Source organism: Poromitra crassiceps, assembly GCF_964638095.1.
Source record: "Poromitra crassiceps genome assembly, chromosome: 8".
NCBI lineage: Eukaryota > Metazoa > Chordata > Actinopteri > Beryciformes > Melamphaidae > Poromitra > Poromitra crassiceps.
In genome coordinates, this window is record NC_139629.1 from 27,403,793 (window position 1) to 27,416,204 (window position 12,412).

Sequence of the window (12,412 nt, forward strand, 5' to 3'; positions counted from 1 at the left end):
CTCATATCTATATATCTATATATGCCGTATATATATATATATATCTATATATATATGTAAAGGAAGGCAGAGAAGGGTGGACGAGCTGTTCTCTCCTCTCAGGCTGCCTGCTCTGCTGTTGTCAGCACTTTGCTCCAGCGACATGCAGATGTCATTGAGGGCTGTAGAGATCACTGGCTTACAGCACATGGTGAAAGGTCTCTGTGTTAGAGAAGCTTTGGAATTAGACCCCCAATGGGCTGATCTGCCTCGCCCTGATGATGAGCGGCAGAGAGATAACGTCATGTCCAAAAGGCTTTCTAGCCTCTTCTCCACCGTTTAGGCACTCGCCCTCTGAGACAATTCTCCACGAGAGAATCAATCATGACCTCTCAAGAGAGCACCGAAAGTTCAGGAGCTTTTACAGAAGGAGGCTATTCCCGTAGTTCCTCCAGAGGATAGACGGGGTCGATATTCCAGTTATTTCCTTGTATCCAAGAAAACTGGAGCAATGGGACCTACCCGTCTTTCTCAGAGCCTCTCCTCTCCCACGGGCACATGAGCTCAGGTGTTGTGATCCATCTCTGCTGACTAGCAGGTGGGGACTGACACCGGCTCGTTTTGAGAGGCACAGAGGAACCTCCACTGACGACTGGCCGATCTGAGACATCCCCGTCATGTCCTGCTGCTGCTGGGGCTTAATTGCCTCCCAGCTCTGCCCATTGACCAGCTATCACTTGTTCTGGGCAGAAGGGAGTGGGCTGTCGAAAAAGCACCACTCTCCTCTTCTCACACCCTGCTTGTTCTGCTAATGTCAGGCAGCTGAGGGTGTGGAGGGTTCCTCCAGCACAGCTGGTGCCCTGCTGGCTGAGGATGGAACGCAGTGGAAATAATATTGTACCCTTTATATAACATAGCCTATGTGTGGTGGTCTCTCTGGGACAACCGTTCACACGTTGCTGCTACAGACAAAGTAGGTTGCAAATGAGCTTTGCATGTGTTTTGAGATTTTGTGTGATTTGGTTACTTTCATCTCTATAGACCGTAGTGAATAATTCTTTTCATAAAACAAAAAGGAAAGTATTTATTTTTATGGTTTTGGTGGAATGCCACTGTAGAAATTGGAATGTAACTTGCGGGCTGTTTAAAGCCATTTTTCTCATGTTTTACTTTGAGACACATAACATATTAAACTAGTCACAACCTTTGATCTGAGACGTGTATGGCCAAAATACAAGTTTTCCAAAAAACATAAAACAGGTGTCACATCACGTTTATCAAGCAAAACCTGCACTCACTGTTACAGTAGTAACCTGATTGTCTACACCGTTTTGTGACTTTCTAGTAATGTAATGTCAAACTTTTAGATTATGGCTAGATTTTGTTTGAAGAGCATTACAATTCATACTTAACTGTTATAGAATGATAATCATGTCAGCCATAATTGAGTACACTTCAATAGCCAACAGAAAGTCTTTGGTCCTTGAAGAGTGGTGGAGTTGGACCTCTGCTCAGGTTAAGTGGAGTAAGCAAGTAAACGATAACAAACAAGACACAAATAATTGGCCGTAAAAACCAACACTTGCACATGACATGAGTCACACACATTTCTTGCTCAATTTCAATGATCTTTTTTTAGTTCAGTTTTTCATTGGAATCCATATAGAGCAGGTGTTCCCTCCACAAACTCCAGTCATCGGGGACGATAGTGTTAGTGTGCTATAGTTTTGTCCTAGATTAGGCACTCACTTATAATGGGCAGAATATCAGCATTCATTTGTTGTAGAAGTTATACTGTATATTACTAGTCAATTAAGATGAGCCTAATTGTCTTGCTCATCAAACCAAGCCATAAACGGCACATTAATTAACAAATTAATTAAGAACAGGGGGTGCAGGTGTTGCTTAACACAAGTGTGATAGTGCTTTTATGTTTTGAGGGGAGCTGGCATTTCAATTATTTTGACCAGTGAGTGTATTAGCCAACGTTTTGACTGAATGGATGGACAGGACACTTTGACCAAGATACTGGACTGAGGTTTCATTCTATTTCACACCACTATTCAGTGGTGTGAAATAGTTGTTCATGACCTCACAAGACGAGCTACAGAAATGGGTTCTTCTGTAAAAGGAATCATTGAAGAGTGGTTATGCTGACTAAAGCCTGGATTATGCTTGACGCTTTGGCCGGCCGCACGGAAATGAGAGACACGGAATCCTGACGAGGAAACGTGTGGAGCTTTTATACTCTGTGTGGGTTTCTGCAGGCGGAATTGAGCGCGAGTCTTGAAAACTCCACTTTGTCCGCGTCCGCGTAGTTACAAAATTCGGGGTGCGCACGGCCAGTCGAAAACCGTCCGCACGGAGCCTTGCGGAGGGGCGTGTCTGCTGATTTGACGTCACTTTTCCGCGCGGACACTCGCGTTCCTCGCTGATGCGGAAAGCATAATGAGACCTTTATGAGGTCTTTCTTTAAGCCTTTACACACCTTTATGTAATAATTTGAGACAAAAATTGTCATATAGGTTGACAGCAGCACACATAATACCATCCAGTTTCATTCATACAAATTCAAGACTTGAGGTATAAATCAAATTATTACGTGGCATAAAGGCATGATGTTTGCTCTCACTATAAGATATTTGACTGTTGTTCCGGCACTCATATGGATTCCTATTTTTCTGTATTCTTGTAAAATTGTCACGAGGCAGTCTTTTTGCAAATGGGCGGCTGTGGCTCAGGAGGTCGAGCGCGTCGTCCACTAACCAGAAGGTCGGTGGTTCGATCCCGGGGTCCTCCAAGTCCGCATGTCGAAGTGTCCTTGGGCAAGACACTGAACCCCAAATTGCTCCCGACGGCTGTGCCAGCACCCTGCGTGGCGGATTGCCGCCCTCGGTGTGTGAATGGGTGAATGTAGGCACATTGTAAAGCGCTTTGGATAAAAGCGCTATATAAATGCAGTCCATTTACCATTTTGCAAATGGCTTTCTTCTTTTTCGCAAAAATATGTATGGATAAAAATACAATCAGTGAAGATGACTTCCTGACTCCTGGCTCCAGTTATGATTTGGATCTCAAGTGGTTTTTCCTCAAAGTTGTCTCAACCGTCTCATTTTGGCTCAGTAGAGATGCAGGAGAAGAAAGCATCCATTCTACAAAAACTGGTGAGAGGGCAATTGAGTGGCTCCACATTCAGACAAAAAACCTGTCCTTTATCCCTATGAACATTCAAAGTTATTTCAGGTCTAGCGCGGTTTAGTTGTTGTGTGTTCTCCCTTGCCAGAGAGAGAGAGAGAGAGAGAGAGAGAGAGAGAGAGAGAGGTGGGTGGGTGACTGGGAGGTTGTCTAAACAGAGGCATTATGTTGGTCTTTAACAAAGCTTACGTGTGTGGGAGGGCAGAGAGCTTCTTGTGGCTTCCACACAAACTGTGCTAATGTCAACAGCCTCACTCGGTGGAAGTGTGGACATTTTGTGCAATGCTATATCGCTTGACGGCGTGTCCATTCATCAGCATTATCTGTTGGATGCGTCAAATCCTATTTGTCTTAAAACAAGAGAGGAATCCTCCCAGTGGGATGACATAACGCTTGTTGAGATAGCGAATTTCCAATGCTGTTTCACTTGTTTCTAGAGATGAGTGTGTATATATCTTGAAATAAATCAAACTATGACAGATCACCGATATGATGCATGCAGGGTGGTGTCAGGAGGAGTGACTTGCAACAGAAGGGGAGGAGCCAGAGTCAAAGGGAAGGGTCTACAGGTCCAGGAGGGTAGTGAGAGCAGCTATAGGCTGTATGGTTTGGAGGTGGTGTCTACAGGAGGGTAGTGAGAGCAGCTATAGGCTGTATGGTTTGGAGGTGGGGTCTACAGGAGGGTAGTGAGAGCAGCTATAGGCTGTATGGTTTGGAGGTGGGTCTACAGGAGGGTAGTGAGAGCAGCTATAGGCTGTATGGTTTGGAGGTGGGGTCTACAGGAGGGTAGTGAGAGCAGCTATAGGCTGTATGGTTTGGAGGTGGTGTCTACAGGAGGGTAGTGAGAGCAGCTATAGGCTGTATGGTTTGGAGGTGGTGTCTACAGGAGGGTAGTGAGAGCAGCTATAGGCTGTATGGTTTGGAGGTGGGGTCTACAGGAGGGTAGTGAGAGCAGCTATAGGCTGTATGGTTTGGAGGTGGTGTCTACAGGAGGGTAGTGAGAGCAGCTATAGGCTGTATGGTTTGGAGGTGGTGTCTACAGGAGGGTAGTGAGAGCAGCTATAGGCTGTATGGTTTGGAGGTGGGGTCTACAGGAGGGTAGTGAGAGCAGCTATAGGCTGTATGGTTTGGAGGTGGGGTCTACAGGAGGGTAGTGAGAGCAGCTATAGGCTGGATGGTTTGGAGGTGGGTCTACAGGAGGGTAGTGAGAGCAGCTATAGGCTGTATGGTTTGGAGGTGGGTCTACAGGAGGGTAGTGAGAGCAGCTATAGGCTGTATGGTTTGGAGGTGGGTCTACAGGAGGGTAGTGAGAGCAGCTATAGGCTGTATGGTTTGGAGGTGGGTCTACAGGAGGGTAGTGAGAGCAGCTATAGGCTGTATGGTTTGGAGGTGGGTCTACAGGAGGGTAGTGAGAGCAGCTATAGGCTGTATGGTTTGGAGGTGGGTCTACAGGAGGGTAGTGAGAGCAGCTATAGGCTGTATGGTTTGGAGGTGGGTCTACAGGAGGGTAGTGAGAGCAGCTATAGGCTGTATGGTTTGGAGGTGGGTCTACAGGAGGGTAGTGAGAGCAGCTATAGGCTGTATGGTTTGGAGGTGGGTCTACAGGAGGGTAGTGAGAGCAGCTATAGGCTGTGTGGTTTGGAGGTGGGGTCTACAGGAGGGTAGTGAGAGCAGCTATAGGCTGTATGGTTTGGAGGTGGGTCTACAGGAGGGTAGTGAGAGCAGCTATAGGCTGTGTGGTTTGGAGGTGGGTCTACAGGAGGGTAGTGAGAGCAGCTATAGGCTGTATGGTTTGGAGGTGGGGTCTACAGGAGGGTAGTGAGAGCAGCTATAGGCTGTGTGGTTTGGAGGTGGGGTCTACAGGAGGGTAGTGAGAGCAGCTATAGGCTGTATGGTTTGGAGGTGGGTCTACAGGAGGGTAGTGAGAGCAGCTATAGGCTGTATGGTTTGGAGGTGGGTCTACAGGAGGGTAGTGAGAGCAGCTATAGGCTGTATGGTTTGGAGGTGGTGGCACTGATGCAGAGACAGGAGGCGGAGCTGGACGTGGCATCAGAGGCGCAGTTCAAGTTGGACAGTTTGGAGACTAAGCGAGAGCGGTTGAGATTGAGACGGTATGGACATGTGCAAAGGAGAGATGCTGCTTATATCGGGAGACAGATGCTGAAGATGGAACATGCCAGGCAGAGGAAATGACCTCAACACTTCTGCAATCTGCAAAAATGGCCTACAGAGACCATACTTCCTGTGCAGATTGAACATTTTTAATGTAGACAAGATCTTGATTGGTTTTATTTTGCACGTCTTTTATCAAGTCTATTTGAACCTTTTGTTTCATTTCTTGGTATGGGTACCTAAGGGCCTGTGTCCACCTGGCGTCTTTTCCTCAGGTCCAGCGTCTATTTTCAATTGTTTCCAATGGGGGGAGAGCGTATGCGAGCGCACACGGACGTGTAGAGAAAGTGCAGAGCGCCCAGCGTCTTTTTTCGGCGTTTTTGTGCGCCGACTCCCAGTGCTTCCAGCTGAAAATATTTTAACTTTTCAGAAAGACGCTGGTGTCGGCTGCTCCTTTTCTGGTAACTAATCATATGGAAAAACTATCGCAACAGAGACAGAACGGCTCAATTGTGGGAGCAGATCGGCTAGACACTTAATATTTCTGGTGAGTGTTGTGCTTACTGCTTTTAACACATTCAGTGCCACAGCGCTTCAGTAAAATTGTCTGGAGCCTGTGCCAGATTCACTTCCATTCAGTTGAAAACAGCTATAGAATTTTTTCTATTATGGCTATATTAACGGGGCTGGACTTTAATGAAAGATTGAACACTCCTGCTTCTTCCAAAGAAGAAATTTTGTTTCTAGACAGTTCCATTATGAAATTACAGCCTCTCAAAAAAGTGCACTTTCATGGGTTTTCTGTCGTTTTTTTTTTCTTTCCAAGATATAGCCCCTTTTATGAATACCTTTTGCACTCTAATTTCGAGCACATTCACTGACTCTGGCTGGTGTTTTCTGATGTGGTGGCGTGTGGTGTGGTTTCTGTGCAGCCACACACCCCTCTCCCCCCCCCCCCCCCCCCCCCCCCCCCTCCACCTCTGAGCTGCGGGCTCCTCCCACACGCACAGAGTTTGCTTTCTCGACTCGTTTTTGCCCCGGACAGATCCCAGCTTTGCTGCGCGCATCATTTCCTTGATGGGCATCAAGGAAATGATGCGCGCTGGCAAACGCGACTGAACGAAAAGGCTTGGCCCGTTCGGCTTCGGATGCTGCCTTTCTAGGAAATCGTGTGGAGATAGATAGAAGCATAAGAGCTCAGTTGTGAGCGCGGATGCAGCCGAGCCCACTCTCGCTGTAGACGGAGCAATATATAGGCTCTGGCAGAAAGCATGCATCGGTTTCCACGGCTTTCTCCGCTGTCTCCTGTACAAAGTAAAGGATCTGAGGTGGGTGGAGCAGCTCCTGTGACGATGTTTAAGGTGGCGCCGTGTGATCCCTTGAAGGGATTCATGCTCACTGGCTGGGTACGACCTTAAACAGCAGAATTATGGAATAATATGAATTATGATTTTAGGACGTCCACAGACGTCCTTGGCACTGAACGTTACTTTTTTTTAGGACGTGCACAGACGTCCTTGGCACTGAATGTGTTAATAGCGTAGCCTACCTGTGTTGTTAGCTTGCTAGCTGTCAGCTATCAAGCTGAACTAACGTTACTTGCAGACTGCTTCCTTGTATATTGTGCGCTGGGATCAGCATTCCCCAGCGCATTCCCAGCGTTTAACGTCGGAAAAAGACGCCAGGTGGACACAGGCCCTAACTGTGCAAAAAACAAAAACCGTCTGTCCAATATTGTCAAAGTAGCCCGCAAAATAATTAGCATGCAGCAGCTCTCCTTAGCAGACATCCATGACAGAAGAGTCTTGCACAAGGCACGGTCGGTCAATCTTGGCCATCTCGGACCACCCACTCTTAGAAGAGTTTGCTCTTCTCCCCTCTGGGCGGAGATATGGGCTCCGTAGGGTTAAAAACAATAGGTACAAGTTCTCATCTGTTCCATGTGCAATAAATGCACTTTACTTGCACTATAAACCTTAACTGCACTGCACAGCAGCATTTTACCTTATTATTATTGTTGTTGTTGTTGTTATTATTGTTATAATAATAATAATAATTATTATTATTATTATAATGGTCTGACTTTCTGGCTACTTTTTAACCTTGATTTTTGAACTTTTTAACAGATTATTTTTCCTTGGTTGGTTGTTGATGTTGCAATGTCCCATGTCCTCATGTATGTTTGTATTTTTTGCTTTCTACTGCAAACCGATTTTTCTCCTCGAGGGACAATGAAGATCTGATCTGATCTGATCTGATCTGATCTGACCTGAACTGAACTGAAAAGAGGAAGGTCCAAGGTTGATGGATGCGGTGAGGGAGGACATGCAGGTTGGTGCAACAGAGGAAGCTGCAGATGGCAGGAGGAGATGGAAACTGATGATCCGCTGTGCATGGCGACTCCTAACGGGAGCAATATGATACTTCTTGAAGCAATTTGAGTTTTGCAATGGAGACAAGTTAAATTACTCCTCACTGTGGCAGATGGTTTTCCACTTGTTGCACCTGTAAGATGAACTGATACCCGTTGGAGCACACAAACAATCACTGCTCATTTAGTCAGGCTGATCGCTCTACAGAGTTGGCATGTAGCCTATCCTCTCTCTCCCCTGAGAGGGCTTTCCTAGTCCACTTCCCTGGCTATTTCCAACTGCGCTCAGTTGTGCTCCATCAGTAGCTAAAAAGATTGAGCTCTCCATGCTGCTGAACCTGTGTTCACTCATTTTTGACCACTAATTAGCCATCTTTGCCCATCTAGTCAGCCCTGATTACCTCATTCAAAAATCCGGGCCCTGTCACCCTCTGCTCGGGCCCTGTCACCCTCTGCTCGGGCCGGGACCCTCTGCTCGGGACCCTCTGCTCGGGACCCCTGCCAGTACCCGTGCCAAATGTGGGGCAGTGGTGGCCCAATGGTTAGAGAAGCGAGCTTGTGACCGGAAGGTCGTCGGTTCAATCCCCGGCACCGGCAGGATAAATCTGGGTGGGGAAAGTGAAAAAGGCAGCGCTTGCCCCTCCCTCATTACCACCACTGAGGTGCCCTTGAGCAAGGCCCTTAACCCCAACTGCTCCAGTGGAGCTGCTCAGTGGCCAGCAGATCAGATTGTGGTTGTACTGGTCAGCTTCCAGGTATGAATGTGTGTGTGAATGTGAACAGGGCACTCCTGAAAAAGAGAGCATTGCTCTCAGTGAGACTCCCCCTGTATAAATAAAGGTAAAAAAGAAAAGAAAAAAGTGAATGGTGTCAGGCCGACGAAGGAAACTGAAACTGAGACACAGAGATACATACAGAGATACATACAGAGATAGCAGGTCTCCTAATTGATGTGTAAGAGAGACTAAATGCCTTGATAAGATGGATAGGATAGGAAGACTATCATGTTGATGATCTTCAAATGCTGGATCATTAGTAAGACTTATCACTAGATTGTGTTAAACATGAGCATAGCGTTAGGGCTTATTCCCTCGCCGCTGCTCAGCGTGTAAGGATAGGCGCAGACCACGAATGGTCGGTTACCCAGTTGGTTACAGCCAATCAGACGTGTGATGTGAGTCACGTGACATATTGTGTCACAGCAGGGGGTGTAGTGAGATACGCCCCTAGGGCCCCATTAAAGGCTAAAAGCCCGAGTGAAGTAGAATGACACATGGTAAGAACGAAGGCTAGTAGTGCTGTGATCACAGGCATAGCCCGTTCTGCTCCACGACTCCCTGAAGACCTGATGGATGCACTGATGAATAACACTGAAAAGTGAAGAACTTTGATGCAGCGTGGAGAGAAGCTAAGTGCACAGCAGAAGCAGTGCTACAGCTCTCCAGACAAAGCAATGTCTCAGCATCATCACGCATCACACTGTCACTGTGACAGTGTGATGCGGACACAGTGTCACAGGAACACCAACACACTTAATGAGCGTTTCTGTTGTTAGGGTCACATGAGGACGCAGGATTGGACAGGCATACTAATTGATATGCTAAAGATAGTCCTATAGACGGTTTTAACTTGACAACAATAACAACCATCACAACCCACCTGGTTTACTTCCTGTATACATAGCTGAGCGCAGGCTGATATTCGGCTCATATTAAATGTTAACGTTAGGCCGTGTCTCCGACAGACACATTAACAAGTTAGCCCATTTCGGTCTTTATGTATTGTAGTAGTAGTAGTTGTTGTTGATGATAGTTGCCATAACAACCACCCCTGTCGGAAAGACGTGCACACGCTGGGTAGTAGGAAGCGTTGTTGTCCGGTCTGGAGCTAGCCTGACAGGCTAATAAAAACTACACGTTACAGAGTAAGCTGACTATCAGTACGTTATTGCACGCATAGGCCTATCTTTACATAATAAAAAAAAATAGAAATAGAAGTAGTCTATGTCAGTGTTTCCCCCTGAATAGCTGAGAAAGTGGACACTGTAAATAGTTAGCACTGTGAAGCTGATACAATTCAGGTTGCGGTAATGCAACCTGAATTGGGTGCCAACCGCCATAAAACACAGAAGAAGAAGCCGAGAAAAAGGAAATGCCGTGGGGTTGCAGCTGGTGAAAACCGTCTATAGCCTCAAGCAAAATGCTCACAACAAACAACCACCTGCTTGTCTTATATAAGGTGGAGCCACAACATGAACGTTCTCCCAAACTAGATACACACACGTCATCAAGCAGCACATCCTTTTGATGAGAGTATCTGCAGAAAAATAGATCAGCATTCTGACCTGAAATCACCCCGATTGAGAAGAAAGTCCTTACCTCTGCAATATCTGATGTCCCTGTGTTCACTTATCTTCAACTTAATCCAATTGCTGCCCTGTATAGGGCTTGTGTGTGTGTGTGTGTGTGTGTGTGTGTGTGTGTGTGTGTGTGTGTGTGTGTGTGTGTGTGTGTGTGTGTGTGTGTGTGTGTGTGTGTGTGTGTGTGTGTGTGTGTGTGTGTGTGTGTGTGTGTGTGTGTGTGTGTGTGTGTGTGTAAGAGCGAAGGGACAGTCTTTTCAGATTATATAATTCCATCATAAAATGCATTATTTGTCTATCGACTATAGGCTATAAAGTTGGCTGGTATTTACAATTCAAATCACTTTCACTGTGGTCTATTACCTCTGGATTGATACGGACTGACTGAGTAAGTCGAGCATAGTCGTCACAAAGAGAAAAAGTCATTCAGCAAAATTAGCTAGCTGCTGAAAATATCAGCCCATGAAATGCCACAGGCAGGGCCCATTTCAGTTTAAACACATATTAGAGAGAATGGCTGGACTAATATTTTGATGCACATGCATGTATGTGCATGCATATATACAGAAATGTATTATAGAATCAGAAATTGATGATAGAAAAATATTAGTAGTAGTAGTATTAGTAGTAGTATTTTCCGGGGGGTACAGTGGTGCAGTGGTAGGCGCTGTCGCCTCAAAGCTCGAAGGTCCTGGGTTCGATTCCCACCTGGGACGCTGTGAACGCTGAAGGAATGCGTGCCCGTCCGCATGTCCTTGAGTGCCCACCGCCCGGGTGGGGTCGTCAAAAGGGCCTTTCTGTGTGGAGTTTGCATGTTCTCCCCGTGCCTCCCGGGGGTTTCCTTCATATAGGAACCCCCTTCACCAAAACATGCAATATCCTGGTTGCTAATGCGGTTCCTCCTCTGGTCGTTAAGGGCGCCTGTTCGGAGGGAGGGGAACTGGTTGGAATAGCGTGAACCTCCCACGTGCTATGTCCTACCGGTGAAGCTTCCCCTGTCAGATGAAAAGAAGCGGCTGGCTAACTGCCCATGTCTCGGAGGAAGCATGGAGCCAGTTTCAGCTCTCCCCAGATCGGCAGAGGGTGGAGTAGCAACCAGGATAAATAAATTAAATTAGCACTAATGGGGGATAAAAATGGGATAAAAAAATTGGAAAAAAAAAAAAAAAAAAAAAGTAGTAGTATTTTCCCATATTTGGGTCTTTTGAGTAGTACTGTAAGTAGGCCGAGGTCATTTTTCAGTTTTTCAGATTATGAAGGTGCAGATTGTAAACTGTCAAATGATGTCACACATTGAAATCTGAAATAATTTAGTTGAAGAAGATATGCTTTTTTGAATGTTTGTACTCCATTCAGAGAAAATCGCCCTGACAGTTGGAGCACATGTTTGGTTTACACTGACCAAGCTTAGTTTGCTACTGTAGCATATTATTAGTATTTAGTGATGCTAAAACTGCTGTCTGTTATATTGAGTGTGTTCTTCAACATTCTAAACTAACATACTATGAAAAAAATAACTTTTTACTGTATCTTCATTTGTGTGATTTCATGGTTGCCTTCTTACCCCTTATATACTGCAGGGCCACATTAGGGCTAAGATGCCCCATACCGTATAGTGTGCCCTTTGTCTTGAATCCACAAGTCAAGGTTGTTGAGGTGGACCGTCTAATTCAACCACAGATGAATCAAAACAATTAAAATAGACATAGATGGTTAAGACGCACTTCCACTGCAGAGAGACTGTGCAGGCTCTTTACTAATGCATGCTTTTAGCTGGAGCCATTTGGACACCTCTTAATGCTAGCACAGTTAGCACAGCATATTACTCAGGTACTGCTCAAGCACAGCATATTACTCAGGTACTGCTCAAGCACAGCATATTACTCAGGTACTGCTCAAGCACAGCATATTACTCAGGTACTGCTCAAGCACACCATATTACTCAGGTACTGCTCAAGGACACCATATTACTCAGGTACTGCTCAAGCACACCATATTACTCAGGTACTGCTCAAGGACACCATATTACTCAGGTACTGCTCAAGCACAGCATATTACTCAGGTACTGCTCAAGCACACCATATTACTCAGGTACTGCTCAAGCACACCATATTACTCAGGTACTGCTCAAGCACACCATATTACTCAGGTACTGCTCAAGCACACCATATTACTCAGGTACTGCTCAAGGACACCATATTACTCAGGTACTGCTCAAGCACAGCATATTACTCAGGTACTGCTCAAGGACACCATATTACTCAGGTACTGCTCAAGCACACCATATTACTCAGGTACTGCTCAAGGACACCATATTACTCAGGTACTGCTCAAGCACAGCATATTACTCAGGTACTGCTCAAGCACACCATATTACTCAGGTACTGCTCAAGCAC